Below are 21,113 nucleotides of genomic sequence, written 5' to 3' on the forward strand. Positions count from 1 at the left end.
CATGAGAGAGAGAAGCTGCCACCACAAACCACACAAAACAGCAGCTGCTCTCTTTTTCCTTGCAGAGTTGCCCTGCGAGCAGCGTGGTTTCTCAGCTGGAGGTGACCTGGAGGATGACCACAGCTCAACCTTCTTTATTTGCTCCCCAGCAGCTTGCATTGAAAGAGTTTGAGTTCGTGTGGTTAAAGAGCACTGTCCCAGCTGTGGTATGCAGGCCTGTGCCTTCAGGCTGGGGAATGGGACATTGGAACACGAGCAATACACATGGCTCTCTCACACAGTTGCTACTCCTGAGCCCTGCCAACCTTTCAATCCAGGCTGCCCAGGAGGAGGCCCCAGCAGCGGGATCCTAAGGAGGAGAGGAATCTAATCCTGGGCTCTATCAGCAAATACACATAAGCCATAGGAATTAACTCTAATTTACAAGTCTTTAAAACAACACACAAGAGGACAAGTCTTTCAAAAGCACCTGAGGCTGTTCTGAACAAAGTCTCATTGACTTCCAGTAGGGCTTCTACTGCTGTATGCCTCAGGTGTCTCTGAAAATCCTACGCAGAGAGGTAAAGCCACACAGGTTGGACAGGAGTGCACAGCTCAGCCTTCTGGTTTCTGCTCATAAGTACCTTAAGTGCAGCAGTTTGATGTTGTGGGGCTCAATGCAAAGGTTTTCCTTTATTTCTGACGTATCTCAGAGTGTGACCTCTGTCTTGCAAGCTCTGCACTGAAGCACCAGTGTGAACAAAGTCTCAAAAAGAAACTCAGCCATCACAGTTCTATAACTGGTTTGTTTTGCATGAGTTCAGTAAAAAAGTGATCAAAATTCAACCAAATTACAGCTAAAAGGCTTTAAGAAGAATTGTCCACTTGATGGGTTGGGTTGAGACTTTAAAGAGTCCTCTCTTTAGCAGGTAGGCAATGGTGGGGTACCAAGTCCACCTGCCCTCAGCCTTCACTGCTGCCTTTCCACTAGAAACTCTGAGTTTTTAATCCCTGGGTGCAAATCTGGAGTAACTTTTTCCACTGCTCCTCTTCAGTGCAATCGAAGTGGGAAGGGATGGATACTACTGCCCTACTTTGGGATGAAATGCCCATCTGCATCTTGAGATATGGGCCATCAGCCACAGTGATCCTCAGATATAAACCAGAATATTTGCACTTGCACACTTCTTGCAAAAACGCAAATTAAATGTTACTTGTGTACCTATTTCAGCAGATATCTGCAATTGGCTGGAGCACAGGTTTCCACAGAGCACTCAAGAAAGATTTCAGTGCTTTGCAGCAATGATGTGCTAAAAGAGGCTGCAATAAGCAGAGCTTGCCTTTGTAGCCTTTTTGCTCCCATCCCCGCTGCTGTTGCCAAAATGCTGCTTTGGCTTCTGCTCATCACAACATGCTGTGGGACATGTCCCTCCCCGTTCATTGGCTCCCCTCCCTGCCCTCCCAGTGGGGACACTGCCCAGGGCTCCAGCTGGGGAGGGGACAAGGGGCTCCCCGGCAACAGCGCTGGGCTCCCTGGTGCAGCCATCGCTGTGCATCACAAGATGTCGTTGCTGTGCCGCTTTTGTCCCTCCTGCCAATCCCCGCTCTGCTTTTCCCGTCCAAACCCAAACTCGTGTGCTCCAGGCCATTTCCTTGGAAGCATCCAACACCTCTAGTGACATTTATGGACAGGTTTCCCGCAGTATCCAGCAAAACAACCTGCTTGATGTTGCTGAAGCTACAGACCTGACCCATGCCTGTTTCTTGCTGAAATTCCAGCCTTGGAGAGAGGTACTCACATTTTGCTCTAGTCACTTAACCGACAGCATGGGTGTGCAGGACTTACAGCAGCACCTTGAGACCCCAGCTGGGTCATTCATGGACTTTGTCTTGCCTGGACTTCAAGTGCAGGGATGCCTTGGACAGGCATAGCAAGTGCAGAAAGATGGCTCAGATGGGATTGTCAGGATTCTGTCTTATGTGGCAAGAAGGGTTTAGGAATAAAAACACACCCCTCATTGCTGTAGGGTGGATGCCTGCACTTGCACGGCACCTGTGGAGGGAGGCACAGGACTGCTTTTCACAACACCACACTGGGAGTGGAGATTTTTTAGAACTGTGGCTAATTCTGGGTCTTCATCAGCCCCTGGACTTCAGCCAGGCCAGGCTAGCAAAAGCCTGGAAGGAGACGAGGTGCCTGCAAAGGTTAGCAGCTGGCCCAAGCTTAAAGAAGAGAAGACAGGATTGCTATCTGGGTTTCAGCAGAACTTAAAATCTCCTGTAGCTGCCATGAGACCTTTCACATCCCACCTCTGGATAACATCTCCAGTCTTATTCCATACTGTAAAGTTAAGACATGAAAGTTGTATTTGGCAATGCCCACTTAAGCACAAGCTTTTTGGAGATGCGGTGCCCTGGTGTAAATGGGGACAGGTTCACACACTCCCAGTAAAAATACGCAGGTCCCCTGCATGTTCGGCAGTGATCATCCTTTCAGAATCCACTTGATCTTTGAGGCATTCTCTACACTCCAGAACAAAAACTGCATGGCTGAAACCACTGCAGATCTGACAATATTTAGGATATCTATTACTCAGATTGATGTTTTCCCCTTTGTAATATTCATACCAGAATTTCTTTGCGAGAAGCACCTGGCAGATGGTATTATTCACTTCTAGAAGAACTTGTGCAGTAGCTACACTAAACCCAGCAAATTTTTTTCCACTAAAGGGGTTGCAATTACAGAAAACCCAATTTCCTTGTTGGATGCCAACAACTTTAACTCAGATCAGGGAAGTTTTCCTGCATGGATCTAATCCACAGTTCCTCAGCTCCAGCTCAAAGGCTCATCACATTATTGTGTTGGACTTCTACCAAATTCACTCAAGAGATTTTTGCTTTTTTAACTAAATGTTAGTTCTGGGATGTGTCATACGGAGCCTTCCATGAAGGTTTTAATGGTGGACAGCCAATAAGGACCAGCACAGGGTTCAGTTAGTCTTTACATGCTACCTTAAAAAATACATTCAGGTATATTGGAGTCAGGATATTCTTTTGACTAACTCAAGCATCCTTTAGTGAACTCCCTGCCAAAGCTTTCATGATACTGCAGCTCACTCATTTGTAAATCTTGCTTATACCTGGTGAATATTGTGAAACTTAAGCATGTTCATCCTTGGTGTCTGGGTTTCTAGTTCCCTTTACACAGCAGGAAGAAGATTCTTACCCTTATCACTCCCCTGAATCCCCACTCTAAAAAATCAGCAGGAATTCAGCATTCTTCTTTTACAACCCGCCAAAATTCTTAAAATGCCCTCCCTTGGGCAAATGGCACAAAATAAAATTGGTCATAATCCTGTCTGTGGCCTGGTGTGACAAGAAAGCCCGAGTCCCTCACAGGTTCAGCATTGCATTGCTGGCAGCAGCAGCTGCCTGAGAAAGCTTGCTTGGAAAGAAATGAGATTCCCTCACTTGCTTTGCCAGAAGAAAGAGGTTTGAGATGTCAAGCAGCAGAAGTGCCTCTGCAAATCCATCCTAGCCTGCCCAGTGAAACACAAGGGACCCCGTGGCCATCCTGGAGGCGCTTTTCATTTTGAAATCTCATGCAGAAATATGAAGTCACCCCAGAACTTCTGTTACTGTCACCAGATCAGAGGTGAACATGTTATAAATATTTCCAACACCTATTAGGGGGTTTCGCTTTACTGAATCTGGCAAACACAAATAATTGCTTGAGAGCTGAACTAGCTCTGAAAGCTTTAGCCTTTGGATTACGTACCACTGAACTCCTCATAATCCAGCCATTTAATTTCACTAAATAGCCAAGACAGCTTCAGTTAAAGGCCTGGGTCAAGCAACATACTGCTGTTTTTTCAGAGGGACCTTGTTAGGAAACAGTGCATTCCTCTCTTTAAATAGATACAATTTTATAAATGTCTACATGGTGCAGTAGCTTAAATAGACTGGTTTTCCCTAGCATCTCACTGGAAAACCCAGCAAGAATCATGAGTAAGGATCATGCCCCTGGATGGAGACAACATGTGAGCTGAAACCCACTCCTGCAGCACCCAGCTCACATCTCCCTGGGCTGTTGAAGCCTTTCTCGCTGATCCCACGGGTTTTGGACTCAGCCCATAATAATCTGCACAATCAGCAATCCTTCAGCAAGCCAGCGGGGCCGTGAGCCGAGGACAACCGAGGGGAGTGAAATTTAATTTCGAGAATGGATAGCTGTCAGCTCTGCATCCTCCCAGCTGCATCCGCGCGGGACTGCAGAACACTCTGGCTCCAGGCGGGAGGCTGCGGCAGCGCCGGCTCATTCCAGCTGGGCATGCCGCCCCGAATTCACTTACTCTTAATAATGCCGAATTGTCTCTTCTCACCTCCAGCGTCAGGACTTTTCCTTAAAACAGATTCAATTCTTCCCAGCCTGCTTTGTTGACCACAACGTTGCATTGCTTGTCAGAGGAGCGAGGAGGTAACAGGTCAGCACAGCCACTCCGTCCCCAAATTCACCCTCAGTCAGTGTTGCCTGTGAGGTGCAAGCTCATCTTGCTTGGATGCCGTTTTCCCCTGGCAGCTCTTGCTGCCGCAGTCGACATAATTCCTGGAGCCCTGAGCCAGCAGGAATTGTCCCAAGAAAAGCAGCATGGTCAGATTGGTGGTGTGGCTCTCAGTAATGTCAGGTCAGCAAAAAATAGGGTTCAGACACTTTCAGGTAACACTATACTTGGATATACATAGCAGAGAGGTATTTATTCTAGAGCTGTAAGGGAACTGCTAAAAGATGATTTAACAAATCACAGGTGAGTTTCCTCAGTACCTGATTTCCACACTGGGACCTGCAGATCTCATACAAACCCCACCAAAAAGTCAAACAAATAGCCAACAAAGACAACATCAACCAGACCTAACCACCAATCCCACTGCCTTCAGCAGCCTCAGATCAGGCCACTTCTGGTTAACGCTCTTAATCCAGAAGACTGACTTAGACACCCAAGCTCCCGTTCTGTTATAAGATGTGGATGTAGAAGTGCAACCTTTAAAACTGGTGTGTCTTGGTTGGTTGGTTGGTTTGGTTTGTGTTTTTGTTTTTGTCTGTCTGTTTTGTTGTTGTTGTTCCTTCTTGTTGTTGTTGTTGGTTTTGTTTGTTTGCTTGTTCCCCCCAGTCCCCCCACCCCAGACTGCAAAAAGGAGCACTTCAAGCCTTGTACATCAGGATTCCTCAATATTTTGTACCTGGAGAAAGATGGTGACCCTTCCCCAAGGTCAAAGTATTGTGCTACATGAGGTTGCGACCTGACTCAACTGAGGAACACAGGTTGTATTTGCAGCAATACACAGGGTGTGCACACCCCCTTACTTCAGAAAAATGCAATATTTACAGCTGGCAGAAGGAATTTTGCAAGGCAGTTTTCAGAAGAACACAGAGAAGGAGGTCACTTGGTGCTGCTCTGTCAAGGCGAAAGGCAACAGCAGCATCCTAGGCACTACATTCACATCCCAGTTATCTTGGAGGCTTCTCAGGGCTAAGAAGGACATTTTTGAGGTGGTCGTTCATCTTGCATGATAACTTCATCTTGTGCTCAGGGGAGAGAGGGGAAATGACGGAGTCCCCCAGCCCAACTTGCAGCAGCAACCTTTGCTTCATTGAGAAGAAAAAAGCCATGAACATCTAAATTCACAGTAGACATTTATATTAATAAGAGTAGGGTTTGGCTTTAGGCTCAGAACCAGGACAGTGTCACTCTCTCAGAGCTCTTTGCAGATGTAAATTTTTCTCAGAGCAGTTACTCCTGTGCAGAGTGCTGTGCGTTGTGGAAATACAGGAAAAAGAAGGGATGGTCAGGAATAAATTACAGCAAGATCGAGTGTGTTTTTCTCAAAGACATGTCCTAGCTCAGCCACAAGTTATTTGGCTCTCTACAGGAATCATGGAGCAAAGCTGTATGTCCTGTGTTATGTAGCGAGTGAAATGAGTCAGGGATGGAGTTTCCTTCTGCCGTAATCAGATACAGTCTCTGTACCAGCATGGGGCTGCTGCCAGCAGCAGGAGAACCCCTCTGCATCCACTGTCAAGTGTCCCAGATGGGCATCTGTCCCTTTCAATTACAAATTTAGTGAAAAAACCAAAACAAAACAACAACATGGGGGGGGGACAAAAAACCAAAACAACAACAACAACAAAACAAAAAACAAAACAAACAAACAAAAAAGGACACCAAAGTAAACAAACCAATTCCACCACACAAACAAAATCTCACATGTGTTGCAGAACACTCCTCAAAGTAAAAAAATCAATAGCTGACGTTTAAAAAGTGAGTAGAGTTAAGATGCAGAAGGTGCTGCTGTTGTGTTCAGCTTCCATCCCAAGCTCCAGTGCAGGAATGTTCTCTTTGTGAGGTGTTGTCAGTGATTCCAGCAGAAGTGCTTGAGAAATACGGCTTTGTGCACAGAGAGCCAGACAAGTCCCAGTGCAGAAGATGGCTTGGACTGATCATTTGCTCAATATATATTGTAAAAGTGTGTTTGAGATGAAAGTATTTGTTCAATCCCATGAGGTGTGTGTCTGCATTATTTTCTCATTTACAGCTTTCAAATATTCATAAGAAAAGTGTAAGTATTTGACATCTGAAGATGACTATTCTGTAGGCACCCTGTGTTTGCATGAAAGAAATTACTGAAGCTCTAATCCTCCATCTAGTAAGTTTTAGTCAATCAAACTTGGAGGGAAAACAGTAGGAAAAGAAGTCTGGAGACTGCTGACAATAATTATTTGGACATGAATAGACTTTCACACAGAGACACAGACCAGATCTCATTTAGTGCAGTTAGAGAAGAGATTAATTGTCTGACAGGAATATAATAAATGATCAATACCCTAGAACCTGGCTACTTGCACCAAAGGAAAAAATATCCACTGTGCTTTTTTTCTTTCCTCTTTCTCTTTTTCCGCCTCAGAAAAGGCAATGTTTTCGGGAAGAGCACCCTGCACTCCCTGCAGCATCCTGGGGTGCCTGTACCCTAAGAATGAAGGGGAAAGCACAGCTTTCCCACCCAAGCTTGACAGAGCCATTTAAACAAGGTCTAGCGGGGGTAAAGAGATCTTCCTCTGGCACATGTCTATACAGTAAGCAACTGCTGCCTGGGAGCTCCAAAAAGTCCCTAGACCATTGCTCGCCAATCTGGGATTGGATTTACTTCATTAAAAATAGTTAATGGAATGTTAATGGCACTTAATTGTATTCATTGCACTGGTTTTGCAGCAAGTTTTTCTTCGATTCACAAAGATGGGATTAAGTGCTAATGTATTGCAGGCTGCTGAAACATATAACCTGCGGTCATGATTTTAAACACATGTAGAGGTGCTAATTGCATTCAGTTGACACAACTGTAGATGGGAAGATCATTTTTCGCACCTTTATCAGTGCTGGGGAGGCGCTAACTGCATTCAGAAGACACCACAGCAGTTACAAAGGTAATTTCTTGCACTTCATCAGATCTTAACACATGCTTAGCAATGCAGCTAGCCAAAAATATCGTAACATCAGAGTTAATGAGGTGCCTGCACATTTTTACAAATGGGAATTGTAAAAAAAAAAAAAAAAATCACCTTTTCTTTTTTTTGGTATAAAGAGTAACAAATTCCTGCAGATGCCACATTACTGGAGTTGGTGGTTGCTTACCTCAATGCAACTGCTGAGCATGCTGCTAAGGCTTTCTAGCGGATGGATGTCTACGTCAATCGTGTGCAGTCGTGTGTCTGCCAACTGCAGAGTCCTGCAGCAGAGGAGAGCAGGGTACAGCACCTCTCTAGTTTCAGAGCCTGTGAAGAAAACCACCAAGACATCAGAAAATAGAATCATAGAATCATTTTAGTTGGAAGAGACTGAAGATCATCGAGTCCAAACATTAACCTAACACTGGCGCTAAACCATGTCCCTAAGAACCTCATCTACATGTCCGTCAAACACCTTGAGGAATGATGACTCTGCCACTTCCCTGGGCAGCCTGTTCCACTGTCTGACAAATACTTCTGAGCTCCTTTTGTTAGCAATCAGGACACATAACCACAGGCGTAGTTATATGCGGTGCTTTTTTTCAGCGCTGGGAAACCAGGGGTTCGCACCCAAAGCTGGCTTCAGCGGTCAGTTTAAGCTGCACAATATTTATACAGTCCATTCACATACATATTCATATATTCATTTAGGATCATTAGAATATGTAATAGTTACTCAACATTTATTGCAACATCGATTGCAACACCTTGGAATTACTTTGATCATGCGCAGTGTCCCCTGGTGGTCTTTCAGGGGGTCTTCAGGATGAAGTAAGTAGTCTTCATCGCTTCTGTCCTTTTCACCTTTGGGTACTGCACATGCGCACTACTCTATAATTGCATAACTGCTGACTAGCTTAATTTCCAGAGATACTGTGTAAAGATAAGAATATACTCAAATCCCTTATTAGGTAAAACACAATATGCAAAGGATAAATCAGTTTTGCATTGCATAGATCAGTTTTGCACCTGTTCCAGAAGAGAACATCTTGTAAAATTGATTCTGTTACTAACACTTTGAACCTCAGCAGAGATTCAGGCAAGGCTACTTTGCTAGCTTTTCTTAGGTCTCTGTTGCTTCTAAACTCCAGGCAATTCCTGAGGTCTGGGCCATCCAGGCAGCACATTTAGGCTAATGCTCCTCTCCTGCACCTCACCCACTTCTCTGCCACCATGTCTGCCAGGATCCCAGGCAGCGAGCCTGGTGCCTAAACCAAGCAGACCTCTGCTTCTTTGCAGCTTGAGGACAGGCAATGAGACACCTTCTTGGCTTCACCTAAGCATACCGAGAAGATTTGTGTGGTGTCCAGTATCACCTCTCTGGCAACAGTCCACTCCTTTTCATCTCCCGCTGTTCTACTATCTCTAGCCTATCTCCAGGAAGTGTTGCTTGTGGAAAAGCTGAAGCTTTTTTGCCAGGTAGCCAAAGATATAATTTTGAGATCAGAACTCATAATTTTGTGCAATTTCATTGTGTTTTATTATGCTATAAAAAAAGCCATAATGGTTCTCTCCTCCTCCTCCTATAATTTGAAGAAAACCTTTTACTCTTCTCTGCATATGCCCATGGTCTTTGACTGAAACTCTTGTGTTTGCATGGTGCAATGCACTGAGGTCTTTAGGCTGTCATTTGGACACGCAGCAGATTTCCCAACCGCTGTGGAGCAGGGCTGGTCTGAGGCAAAAAGTCCTACTGAGAGGAGTTTATCTCTGCTTATAAATAAAGAAGCCTGTGATATATTATTCCAATTAGAATAAGAGAATCTCAAGGCTCCTCTGGCACAGGCAGGTGACTAAACAACATGACCTGGGACCCCCTGCTTCACTCCCCTTCAGCTTTGACAGCACAGGTGATCAGGTTCTGTTTCTCACATCATCCTCAAAATTAATGCTGGGTTGCTCAGAATAACAAGTGGTAAGACATAACTGTTTAGCCTTCACAGCTAGAAGACCACACACTGCACTCCTGTTTCACTGTCGCATTCTGAGGAGAAGGTTGCACATCTGAGAGGTGCTTGCATGAAGGCGAAGGGTGCACCACCAGCAGTGCTAGCAGAGCAGAGAGCACCGGACAGCAAAAGCACACCTACACAGCTGGTGCTGTTAATGTTTACATGTGTCCTTGGATGACTTCATTGTACGTACCCTGCTCAGTGATTTTTCAGCTGTGCTGCTAAGCAGCACTCCCACCTTGCAAAAAGCAGGAGCCAGTGGTCATCCTGAGCTGTACTCACAACAGTGTGCACAGCAGAAACTTAGAATGGATTCAGTAACTTCAAGAGAAACTATTTCAAAGCAAAGGAAAAAAATGCATCTCTCATCCTCAAAGTACCCACATTGGGTGCTTGCCTTGCATGACATGCTGGTATGATGTTAACAAGAGGCAGAAATTTTAACTAATAGAAGCACGACTATTCCCCCATTTGCCTCTGAAATCCTTGAGCAAATAAAGCTAATCTAAAGACAAAGGTAGATTTGCAAAGCAAATTTACCCCAGTAATACACACATGCCATTCCTGGGGAGAAGTGAGCAATCACTCTGAGCACATCGCCTGGCTGATGCCCAGGCACTGCAGCTCCACAGCACTGAGCTGGGATAACAATCACAGCCTCCAGCCTGGGTCATTTTATTTTGCCTCATAAGACTTTCTCAAGTTCTCCTCACAGAGTCAGTCAGCATGTGTCTTGATCTCTCATTGTTTTCTGTGTGTGTGTTTGGTTTTTTTTTTTAAGAACTCTTTGCAGAAAGAATCACAGCTTTCCCTAAGCATAATAATATGAATGGCACCAGTTGTGCATTAAAAGTTGGTTGCCAAGCATGTTTTTTTGCAGCTGCCCTACTGCAAACTGGAGGGTTGAGCCCCAATTCACACCGACAATGGCAGGAAATTAGTACTTGGAATGACTTTCTTGCTCAGAGTGGCAACTTCATGCCAGTTCTTTCCCTACCAAAGCTCCCATCTGGTCCTCCCAAAAAACATCTTTGTGGAGCGCTGATCCAGTCCTCCCATCTTTGAATGTAACAGTTTTCCTCCAAATAGGAAAAAAAAAAAAAAAAAAAAAATCGAACAAAAAGCACAAATCTTTCAAGCAGCTTCCGATGCTCACTCCCTCTCTATCAGCTCCATCTGATGAAAGGTCGTCTCAAAACGTGTCACACCTGATGAAAGGTTCTCCTGAAAAGTGGCTGGAGCTAGACAAACCCAAGCCCATTAATCCCAGGGCTCCCAGTGTCACATTCCCCAGTGCAGACTGTGGAATTACCTCTGAGTGCATCAGCCTGTTCAGCCAGCTGGTTTGGTGGCCAGTGGACCTCTCACCATCATGCCCTTGGCCACCACAGCTGCTGTGCAGAGCCTGGATGGCAGAAAACATGAGGACTGGCCCATTTGCAAGTCCAGGGCTGCAATCACAGCTCCCGGCTTCCTGACGGGGCAGTAATAGCAGATTTACAAACAGGAAAGCAGAAGGTGGGATCCACCATTTCACTAGAGCCAAGCACTATGGCTTCAAGAAAAACAAATCTCAGCTTTCCCAAGCTCTGAAAGAAAGATCAACTTCTGCAGAAAAAGAAAAAAAAAAAGGCCTTGAGGGGCTTGACTTTTTCATCCTCTGTGGTGAGTTCCCAGCTGGTAGCCACCCTCGGAAATTATGATGTTTAAGGGCAGCTCACACTCATGCACCCTCTGTTCTCCCAAGAGACCCCGCACACCCTGAGCCATCACAGCTAGCAATGGTCAGGGCATCCCTCCTGTACATCCCTCTCTGCTTCTCAAGTCTCCAGCATATCAATTAGACTGTTTACAACATGAAATAAATGATCTCAAAGACACTTCACTAACAGAGGTTTGAGTGTGGCCATGGGTAGGTTAATTTTTTTCGGTTGTGTAGTGCATTAAGCAGATAGAAGAGATTTGATCCTTAACATGATCCTAAGGCAGCATTCATTTGCATTCAATGACACACCTTCTTGGGGAAACGTTTTTCTCATTAAGCATGCTTGGAGTGGCAAAGCTTGACTAGCACTGCGTTCGTGATTCTCAAATTCAGATGCAGATGGAAAGATGCCGTCATCCCAGTAACAAGCTGGGAAGCTCCTTGCTAAGCCTGCCCACAGCGAGACATGTCTTGCAGCTGCTCATTTCTTCCACGCTGTAAGAGAGAGCACATTTACGTGGAATTGGTGAGTGAGCAGCTATGACAGCTAGAGGGGTTTCCCCATCTACAGAAAAGATAGGTCATCCTTTTGTCAAATAGTTTTCACCCCTGTAAACACACAGCCTGGGATGACCCTTCGACCTATTTCCTTTGCTGCGCTCCTATAGGTGATGGTGCATCAGTCAACCAAGAGCAAAGATCTTCCCTTCCCCTCTGCGTTCCCCAGCATCAGCCTCAGGAGAAAAGGTGTCTTCTGTGCTGGAGTTTGGAAATTACAAGTTCAATTCCCTTCTTGAACAGCAGCTGGGCTCTGGTTTTGGGCCATTTACACAATTTGACTATGGTTCTTCCCTCAGATGTAAAATAGGAAGAAACTTCTTTCTTCTGTTATCTTTAACCACAGCTACATCTTTGTACCTACTCTTTATCTATTTACAGTTTAAAACAGAAAGCAGGATTATTTCTAAAGCACCTGCAGGCTGCCTGGGCAGTCCGATTTCTTTGGGATAATTAACAAGACCATCACAGAGATGTCCATGTCGCCGGCTTTGCTCTGGGTTTGCCAGCATTTCGTTAGCACTGGTAGTAACTAATAACACAGGGTGGGGGCCAAGGATTCTTCCTCTGGGCGAAGAAACACAACCCAGCTGACTGCAAGATGAAATTTACTGCAATAGGAAGGGATCACCATGGAAACCTCTTTATTTTATTTCAGCCAATCTTTCTGTGCTGTCACCAGCAATATCACCTTCTCACTAGCCATGAAGAAAGGATTCCCAAAGAGGTTTGTAATCCTCACTGGGTGGCTGAACCATCTGCTGCGAAGACATTTTTTCCCCAGAAAACCCATTTTCTCTCTGGTTTCTCTCCTCGCCAGGTGTGACATCACCAGTAAAGGATAAGGCACCGCTCCCATTCTGCATTGCTCTTCCTGCGAGGGTGCTAGATTTTAGCTTCAAGAATAAGAACAGGTATGAACAGAAAAACCTGCTATGTTACTGTCACCATTTTCCTCTGTCCACGTACCTCCTGACAAAGAAAACTGCTGTTTTGACACACATCTGCCCTTGAGCAGCTTCTCCATGGAAACTTTGAAATGAGACCTTTTGGAAGAGTCCCACCAAGCAAAGCTCCGCTTGAATCTTCTTTGCAGGAACTTAATACTTGAAAAAAATGAAATAATCCATTTTGGCTTCCAGCTGTGGTGACAAAGGTGAGGAAGAGAATTGCTGTCTTTTTGGAGAAACTACAACACCTTACACAATACTTAACAGAAAACAAGCTTTTTGCATTACACACTGGTCCTGTGGCTGTAGACAAGCAGCAGTTTCCAACTCTGCATGCCAAAGTGAGAAGAGCTTCAGTTTTGGAAGATCATCATGACCCGAGCTGCAGAGGGAGCTAAACAGGTTTCATTATTTATAGTGAGAGGCCACACCTTTCGGACACTTTGTGAGTCACATCTGGGCTTCCCTTATATCCCATACAACAAAACTCTCCATTTACATTTGCAGTCATCAGTAAAAAGACTTCAGGCCAACATCCTGCTCATTCAGAGGTGTTTCTAAAACAATCAGTGGATTGGGGAACATCAGCCTTGTCCACGGGATGTGCAACAGCCTCATGCAGTTCCACTTCCCTCTGAGGGTGCTCGGGATGTTGTAATACGTCACTTAAAGTGGCATACAAACTATGCTGGAAAAGCCTCCCATTCCAGAAAAAATATTGCCTGTTCCCTCTTTGTGTTTGGATCAGCACAAGCACCTATTTGCAAATTAACACCCATCTGGATCAGCTCCCATCCCCAAACTCTGCCAGGTGAACAGTTAATGATGGCCTCCACATCACAGGGGGCCCACATTGACCCATAGCAAGAACCATCCTGAAGAGATGTCTCCTGGAGCTCCAGGTTATTGCATTAGCCACCAGGAAGCATGCAGATCTTGGTGACCCGATTTGCCCCAGAAAACACAATTGCCTCCAGCAAGGAGGGGTTCGGCAACGAGCAGAGCACTTGAGTAGGGAGAAGGCCGTGATTAGTGAGCATCCCTGTGCCTTCCACTGTAAAATTGCCTCGCCTTTAATTACTTCATGCCAAGAAATAGCCTCCAATATATCAGAGGGAGCAGAATCCTGAAGAGAGCTTGCTTGCTGACAAACGCCTCTGCCAAGTTCAAAGAGCAGCAGCTGCTGAAGAAGCATCACCTTGCCTTTTAGACAAGGAAATATTATTTGCAAACTCTACATATTCTGCAGTAAAGTCATGGTAGGGAGATTACAAGCTGTGATATCACCCAGGGCAGAAGACACTGCCCACATTGACTGGCACATGCATCCTGAAAAGGGCACTAATGAAGACATTAGAAACTTACTTTGATGCTTTGGAAAAACTACACATTTGCAGGTAATTTTTATCCCCCCAAATAAATAAATTTTAACAGACACATCTAAATAAAATGAACCTGCAAGCCAGCTTCTTTTCTGAGCTTCAGGGAACATGACCTCCTAAAGGACCACTAGCTATACCTGTGAAGAGGTAACTAAAGCAATTGCATTGGCAGGCGAGCCAGCTTGACCCCCACACCTTGCAAAGATGCATCATTTCAGAGGTACAGGAGGTGTTTCGGTTTGCATTTGCTAAATAGCAATTTAATAGTCTGACTTTTTACAACGGATCAGTTATGGTTTGCAAGACAGGAATGTCCACCCACTGAATGAATAAATTTAGTCATCCCCATTCCCTACTGGCTCAATACCAGCTGAGTTACAAGGTACAACCTGGGGCATTTCTAGGTCTGCTTCCTTAATAAGCTCATTTCTAAGTATGAACACTGAAGCAAAGTAGGAATTTTCTGCCTCTTGTCACCAGGAACACATCCCAGGCCCATCCTGGCTTCCAGAGAGGCAAAATGGGGAGGAAAGATGAACAAACAGAAAACAGTGGGATACTTTGGAAAATGGCTTAGGTTTGCCACTTGTATTCCGTCACTTCTGTGTGGTGGTTTTAGGATGTTCCATTTGTCTTCTCCTTGTCTGTCTTGTTTACTTTGAGTGTTAGTTCTTCAGAGCAAAGACCGTCTCCCATCCTAATTTGGTACTCTATTTAACTCTAGAACAGCCTGTTATCAGGTCAGGCCATTCAATACTTCAGGAATATAAATAACAAGACCTCAAGTCTATTTTTGACATGATGTTATTGTGAAGGAAATCAAAGAATCATTTTTCTCTATGAAGCACAGTTAAATACTTTAGAGAAAACATTATAATATCACACGCAGCAAACATCTGTTCAAAGAGTTCCAACAGATGAGCCTTAAAAATTTGGCAGGCTTAGGCTTATTGTAAGATCAGGTGGAGTGATTTCCCAAAAACCTTTCTTCCAATAGAATGAATCTTTTACGGATAAAAACATACGCAAATTGTTTTTGACAAAGAAGCCCAAACAAGCTTTTACAAATCTGATGTTTTGCAGAAAGTGCAAATTTCACTTGTTTTGTTTTAGAAATTTTCTTCATGGCGTTCTTCATTTTACATATATGTATTAGATTATACCGCAATACCACTGCGGTAGTAGATGTCATGTAGGAACTTTTGCAGTGAAAAATGAATATTGCAAAACATGGGCCAACATAACTTTTCAGGAGATTCTGACATAAATTTGGATCAATGTATCTTTGAAGACTTTAAACTAATATTTTGACTCTCCAGTTTAATATGTCCTGAATGGTTTTTGTATACATCAATCACCATGTCATAGAGACTTAAGAAAGAGAAAATCAGTAGAGAGAAATGGAGCCATATTATGCACTTACTACTATACTTACACCATATATTCGTAGTGCTGTTATTATAAGGTTATCTTGCCATAGGTTTCTTTCTGTCATAGAGACTGTAGAAGTAGTTTGTTGGGAAACAACCTGAGGATAAAATCTACAATAAAGCAATCCATAATAAAAACAAAACATACAAACCCGTGTTTTAGAATCAGAAAGATTGCATATATTTATAAACCCTTCACACTTTTTAAGATGTAAAAATGGTGGAAATGTTATGTGTCAAATGTTTAATTTCAAAAATATTTGTTAAATTATGTCATTGTGGTTAATCTATCTTCACCAATCTGGATGCTATAAATATTAATAATTATTCTTTGATAGCTATATTATTACTTCAGTTTTTAATGGAAATGTTAATATGTATTAATATTTTCATTACTTTGTCTAAGTTTGCCCATTCTGCCATCTGTCTAGCTGTTCTGCACAAAGCTACCATAAAGTCACTGAACGAGAGCCTGAAGTAATGCATCTTGCATCACACAATCTCACATCTACTCCAAGGTCCCAACGCACCAAAGTGTTCAACCAAAGCCTTGGCTGTAAGAGCAAGAGCTGCTCACTGATGGCAGCAGAGCCACCTTTGTGCTTTCAGAAATACTCTTTCTGGTTTCGTTAATGGGAAGAATTTGCCTGAGATACTCTTTTTTTTTGCACGAGGGTCACAACTTCGTACAAGAGCATATTGAAAAGTGTGGAGGGTGTCACGGAGGCACCCCGAGGCTAATTTAAGGGACAACAGGGTCCAAAACAACTTTTGTTAAACCGGTAAGAAACAGGGTTTTAGCACTCCAAAAGTGACTTAAATATAGGTTCTGATATCAGTTGAGGAAAATTATTAAGGGGCAGCAACTGGTACAACAGGCGGTCCACGGAGTGCATGCACGTGGCTTCACCCAAAACAATGCCGGAACCACCCCCGAGTCCCAGAGGAGTACACACTTGCCTGAATATGGTGCGGGATTATTCTTAAAGAGATACAGGTAAAGCGTACGCTCGCGATTCCGTGAGGGTAAATTTATAATACACTCGCAATTCTGCGAGGGTAAATTTACTTACACATGTGAATGTGCACGGAATACTACACGTGCTTATGTGGAAGCACGGGAGGAAAATACACTCGCGATTGTGCGAGGATAAATGTAAAGTACGCGTGCAAATGTGCACGGAATATAAATACACTCGCGATTGTGCGAGGAAATAATTTTATACGTGCTTGTATTAAGCACGGGAAGTTACACGTGCACGGAAAGGATAAATACACTCGCAATCCTGCGAGGGGTTTTACTCACACCCGTGGTGGCAAGGCAAGCGGAGTCTCCATCCCGGGGAGGGGGGGTCTCGGCGGCAGGATCTTCAACTCGTGCTCCGAGAGACCAACGACAATGGGCCCAGTCTCCACGAGAGAGTCCCGTTTTTATACTGGCTGATCAGACCTGACTGTAGGCATTCTAGAAGCTTCTCTGCACCCCCACACCGTGTGTGGGGTGCCCCTGAAGCCTCCAAACATCCCCCACACTGGTCACAGGTGCCCAGCGGCTCACTGGCGCCTCGGCAATCCCTTCTCCTAATGGCCCTGGCCAGGGTGCTCTGGGCCAAACAAAAGAAGCTGTTAGCTTCAAGTAACAGAGAGAGGGAGATGTGCCTACTCCCTCCATACTGAAGGAGGTGGGGGGAGATAGGGGGGTTTGCATTCTGCCACAGAGGGGAGTGCGGAAAGATTGTTCATCCTTACCAGACCTGTTGTTACTTTTAGTTTTGCCTTTGCTGTCTTTGTCTGCACATTTAAGGGCTACTTGTGAGATAACGCAGCCAAAAGCTCTCCGAGGGGCTCCTGGGAGGAGTGCTTGCTAAGGGGAGCTGTCACAGAGGGCTGCATTCAAATATTTGCCTGTTTCTCTTTTTTTCTGTCTCCTTGCACATTCCAAATGTCATAGCAAAGATCAAAGCCTGAAAATTGGTTGCTTTCCCCACAAAAGGCAACCCAACTGGTTTGGTTTCTCGGCTAAATTTGTCTCAGGTAACTATTAGTGGAGATGTGCAGTATGAGGGGGAAATTGGGCAGCCTCCTCCTACTGTCTTAAGAAAGAAAAGAGAGAAGGATGCTTATCAAGGGCATTAGACCAGCGAGAATGTAAGAAAAGTAAACTCTGTCTCACCATTTTTCCAGCGCTGTACTTCCCAGCCTCCAAACGTCTTTCCCATAGATACTAAACTTCACGAGAAGTGCAGCAGTCCAACACCCGCCAAGCAGACCTAGACATTGCCTGGGAAAAACTTGTCACATTTATTAACTGCAAACCCAGTGAAAAGCTTTCCAGATTATAAATTGCCGATACCTTTCACTTAACCATCTAATCACGTCTCCCATATTACCAATAAACCCTCTACTTCTGCCCATCATGTTTTCTTGCAGTTAATCTAACTAGATGTTGAAGAACATGCTCAGCTTTCATTTAGCATTGAAATTTGCTGGTTTTGTTAACAAGCTGTTTCTATTCTATGCTTGCATGACCTAAGACTTTTCTGTTTTCTCCTGCTAGCTATGGTAGTTTGTTCAATACATTACTCAGTCCTTGCAGACTTTGTTTCACCCATATCTTGAAACCAAGAGTCACAGCATTATCATGAAGACTCATGCCTTGAAGTTACAGAAGTGCCTCCCTTCTCAAGTATCACCCTTTGGTGGTGTCCTGAATACCAGGTTGGCCAAGACACTTCTGAGACCTATCTCCAGAGGGCTTGGAGGACCTCGCACCATGGTTCACTCTCTCTACAGCTCCCATCTATCCTTGCAGTAATTCATGTCCTCTCTGGGAAAGGCTCAGAACATGTTGTATGCCAAAGTCAGTCTTTTCCCCACAGAGATATGTGGGCTAAATAAAGGCAGCCAGACACAGAGCACTGAGGAAAGACAAAGACAGGAAAAAAAAAAAAGAAGGGAAAATTATAATGAAGTGCAAGCAGGCAGGAGACACTCAGAGGATATCAAAAACAGAGAGCACAGATGTCATCTCATAATATTTAGCAATATTTAGCTGTCTGTCTAGTGAAAGCTAATCTCTCAGAGATCATTGTAGAGTGCAGTCTACAGTCAACAATAAGCAATAAGCTTTCCTAGGAGAAGACTCGTGGCATCCTATGACAAGAGTGGGTAAATCATCCTTAGGAGATGTCTCTCCCTCTCTCCACATTTCCCACAGGAGCATAAGGACAGTGCTTAACAGTTTTGTACAGCTGCCACTCCTATTGAAAGGTGAAGCCCATCTATTGCAGGTTCAGGTTAGATAAGAGTTCTCCATCTTGCATTCAAAGTCAACATAGAGTTATTTGTTACTCTACTGTCTCACTCCCTGAGGTTAATGTGCCAGAGAGACAACCCAAGAGTTCTCCCCTCTGGGAAGTGCCTTCCAGTCTCTGCCACAGGACAGCTGCAGTCACCAGAAGCTGAGATAGACAACCAAATTTATTAGCGGGTGCTTGCCTCCCACCAAGAATGACTCAGTTTTGTGTAGCATAAACCACTCCACTTGCATCAGACAAGGCTGAATCAACCTCACATAGATGTCAACACAGCATTCACATCTGTGTCACCAGATGAGGAATTTCTCTTTGAAAGCTAGCCCAAGCATTTAACTGCAAAATTACAGCTTAGAACAAAATTATGCCTTGCTCTATAAGAGATTAATAGGCTACAGAAGATAACAACAGTATTACCCTAAGTAATGAGGAGAAATCAGCCATGCTGAGTACAGTGAATGTGCAGGAGGGGTAGGAGGGATCTGATGACCTGCGATGATCTGAACTTGGGTTCTTGTAGGTCACCAGGAGATGGCCATTAAGATCAGTGAGGAGTAAATTTTCTCCTGGCTTTAACCCTCTGCTGCCAAAGACCATGTGAAGCTTGCACAGCTGAAATTAGATGACTAGAAATGCAAGAACTAGAAGTTGTCTGACAAATTTATTTAAGTGTACCCACCTCTGTCACAATTTGATGACCAGATTTTGCATTGGTTGGACATATAAATGGTATTCATGGAGAAATAGTCCCATCTCTCTCCAGAATAAACAACATTTCACAGTTTTAATTTGTCCTGATGTTATAATGATCACAACTAAACTGGGTAATCATTCGTTAAATGCAAGCTAATTCCATGTCCTGCTATACTTATTATTGTTTCCTGAAAATACAACGTGTAGTACAAGTACAATAAGTGCAAATTGAAATATTGCTTTTGGAAGGTTATTTATTACTACCTTCAGCTGTAAACATTTATAACTGAAATTTATTGGCCCATGGTCTCGTCATATAAATATTTTATGTTCAGCCTCAGGGATCTGCATCTTCTTGTCTAAATGTCTCAGTCTTGGTGTCTACACCAGCAAAATAATCTCAGGAGAGAAAGTTTTCTGTCCTGTATTATTTAGCCAACCTGCTGTTAACGTAAGGAAGCATTATGTGTGCTATATATTACCTGTCCACAGGTGCATGCAGATGTGAGGTAGCAGAAGGCTTGTTGTATTACTCTGGTTTATAAATTTGTCAGTGTAGCATGCGTAGCATTCCTACATGCATTAAGGCAGTGCAGAGTCATTACTTCTCTTATTGCAATATTTCTGCTGAGATTCTTCTCCTGAGTTGAGGAAAATATCTGGGGTAAGTAAAAAAAAAAAAATCTCTAAACATCAATGAAGAGGAAGGATTCATGGAGAATATGCTGGTGAGTCTTCAGTCTCTGTTCTTATTCCTACTCCCATGTCAATTGGACAGCAAGCAGTATCCCAAAACAAAGCAGCAAGGGTTTTTTTAGATAATAGGAAACAAGTTTAAGACTCAGCCTTATAGGTCAGCTTTACGGGAAAGGCTTGTAGCCAGCTAGCCATGGGACACCGCATGTACCTCTGTGTGACAGAAAAATAGCCAATGCACAGTACCACTTTTCAGCAGCCCTGATGTGTGCCCAGATATATGAATATGTTCATACTGCAGCACGCAGGAGGAGAGGTGTCTCTTGCCTTCTTTGCTTCCAGTCAGAGGCCTGATGCACCTAAGGAAGGTGTGAAGCAAAGAGCAAGCTGGGCTCTGCCTCCAGTTCAAACTCGTCTTTCTGTCATTGTCACACAGCTGAGCAACTCCAGCAGCTGATGCTGAACATGCTCCCCATATCTCTGGATCCCACCATCCCTCCTGGACCAGGGGTCAGGGCTGGGTTGCTCTACACCATGCACAGAGCTGAAGGAGATGCACAGATAGAGATAAAAAGGTGCCTGTTCAATCCCAACCACTAAATTATAATAAATCCTCTAGGTTTCCATGGCACCCATCCAGAAAAGTTGAAGGAACTGAGAATGAAGTAGTTGAACTGCTAACAAAAATAATGTATGATAAATTACAATTTCTACAGTGGAGGGACTGGAAGAAGGCCAGGTCCATATCAATCCTTTCAAAAGGAACCAATGGTTCTCCCAGAACTCCCAGTCCCTCCCCACACTGCCAGGAAAAATCACAGCAAAGATCCCCAGGGGAAGCTGTAAAGCCTCTTGATGAATTTAATACGTAAGGGTGAGCCAGCATGAATTTTGTC

The sequence above is a fragment of the Patagioenas fasciata genome, chromosome 7, assembly GCF_037038585.1.
Source record: "Patagioenas fasciata isolate bPatFas1 chromosome 7, bPatFas1.hap1, whole genome shotgun sequence".
NCBI lineage: Eukaryota > Metazoa > Chordata > Aves > Columbiformes > Columbidae > Patagioenas > Patagioenas fasciata.